Source organism: Acanthopagrus latus, chromosome 5 (genome assembly GCF_904848185.1).
Source record: "Acanthopagrus latus isolate v.2019 chromosome 5, fAcaLat1.1, whole genome shotgun sequence".
In the NCBI taxonomy this organism is placed as follows: Eukaryota; Metazoa; Chordata; class Actinopteri; order Spariformes; family Sparidae; genus Acanthopagrus; species Acanthopagrus latus.
The window spans coordinates 18,074,424-18,076,831 of NC_051043.1; positions in this window are offsets into that span (position 1 = coordinate 18,074,424).

Consider the following 2,408-nt stretch of genomic DNA (forward strand, 5'->3'; position numbering starts at 1 on the left):
TTATGTGTCCGCGACATCATTTTTTCGTTTTATCGAATCCCTCAATTAGGGAGCTCCAGATGAGTCCGTCAGTTTTGCTGTATTGACTGACATTTTGACATTTCAGATTGAAATCCATAGACGGTGATGGACTTGTCAGATCCAAGGATTGCTTGTATTCCATTTTGAGATGCCCTTTGGTTTAGCTGAGTGCTTCTGGCCCCATTTGTCATATCTATCCCAGTAACATCGCCTCTTATGTCGCTTATGTCCACTAGTGACGGTAAGGCTGTTTTTTTTTGACAGTTTAAAAGAAAGAGTGGGAGAGAGTTTTCGCAGCCATCCTTTACGAGAAAAACATCAGCTGTGTATATGCTGCATGAGACCGTCTACCTTGGGCAGGCTCTTAAGAAATCAAGGACTGAAGCATTTCCAATCGTCATGCCATTCCCTGGAGCTACGGTGGTCCGTAATGGTCAGGCTTAAATCCAAGAGAAACATCTTTTGAGGCAGCCACACATCAGCACACAAATATTCCCCCCAAAATACTGCATGTACGTTTCCTATTTTAGCCCCAGAAGGACACATTTCCGCCTTTTCCAAATGTTGTCATGATAAACTGGTCCCTTGCCCGCAGCACCATGTTCCGTCTCTGAGCTGCAGAAAATGCAAGTAGGTGGTGAGAAGAGATTAGGAGTGTCTTGAATTGCCAGGAGGCAGACGGTTTGTGTCCCCAAAACTGAGTTCAAAGCAACCGATGGTTACTGAATGCTCGATGTCTGAGCTCCCTTTACTGTAATTGTAGAATGACTGATAGAGATTTGATCATTTTGTGGAATAGGGTGCCACTAATTATATCTTTTGGGAAGAAACGACAGTTGACAAAAGGCATTTTTGGCGGTCTTCACATGTTCAACCATTTTACCCTTTAATCCTCAATGGTCACACCATGAAAAGTGATGAGACTCTGCCAACGAGTTACCACGTCTATTCGAAGTAAAAGTGCACTTGAACAACCTGAACAGGTATTGTGCTATTAAAGGAAAGCAAATAAATACAACCTTTAGTAAACAAACATGTGACCTTTTAAAGAACGATTAGTTAAATATAATCATAATTCTAACCAATGGATAATTGAAAGACATCAGATATATCATATTGATGTGGTTTTCTGAAAATGTGCTACTGCAATACAGTACAATGCTTGCCTCATTTAAAACGTTATTATAAATCATATAAATGAATGTTTCCTACATCTATTCCTATCCAGCTAGATTGCACAGCTTCTGCATATTTGCATTCTGATCTATTTTTCCATCTTTGCCAAACAAACATTCAAATCTCACAAGTGTCAGTTCTGCAGACTAAATTAAAAAAACGAGATTTCAGTTTGAGAGAGTCAGCAATTATAACATTCCTGCGGAAACAGACAGCAGCTCGATGATTGATGCTGCCGGTTATTGATGCCTCAAATAGAAAGAGCCAAAAAGGAAAACAAATCTGAGCACCTCTGAAACATGTTGAGATACACACATCACATATTTACCGAAATAGAAACAACTAAAGCACCCCCGCCCTCGAGGAAGTTATACAGAAATAAATGACCTAGATTGGACGTATTCAAGAGGAAACTTTATGTAAAAAATAAATGAGCTGATACGGTATTTGCAAATAAAAACTGGAAATGCAGGAGAGAGTGTTTCAAGCATTTCATTGTAAGGACATCTCTACTGGGCAACAGTGAACTAATCCATCCATCCATCATCTGTACACATTATATGTACGCCGCTTAATCCTCTGCAGGGTCGCGGGGACAGTGAACTAATAATGATAATTTTTTTTTTCTCTGTCACATTCTGTTTTATTTTTTTTCCAGCTTGATATGCTCGACAAGGCTCCAAATGGCAGCGCAAGCCCTTGCCAGAATGAGTAACGGTTTTGTCATTCCCAGAGAGGAAATGGGAAAAGTATTTCATTTCTTTTGTCTCAACATTAATCAGTTGCCAAATGCCTCAAGGTGAACACTGGTAATCAAAAGGAAATAACTGGCATGACATTCATCTTTCGTGTGCGCTGCGGGGAAAAAAAAAAAAAAAAAAAACAAACAAAAAACCTTGGAGACACACAAAAAGAAATAAACACTCAGTGAGTCGCCTACGACCCCGCGAACCATTACGGTGACCCGAGGATCAATGGAGGTCAGAAAATAAAGTTCTGCATGTACACATAAATAATATTGGAAGAAGAAGAAGAAGAAGAAGAAGAAGAAGAAGAAGAAGAAGAAGAAGAAGAAGAAGAAGAAGAAGAAGAAGAAGAAGAAGAAGAAGAAGAGGCGCTCGTCAATTTCTACATGGTGGTGGAAGCCTTGTTTTTCAGGAGAGAAAGCCAGATTTATCCCAGATTCCTCTGTGGGTTCAGTGACTCACAGT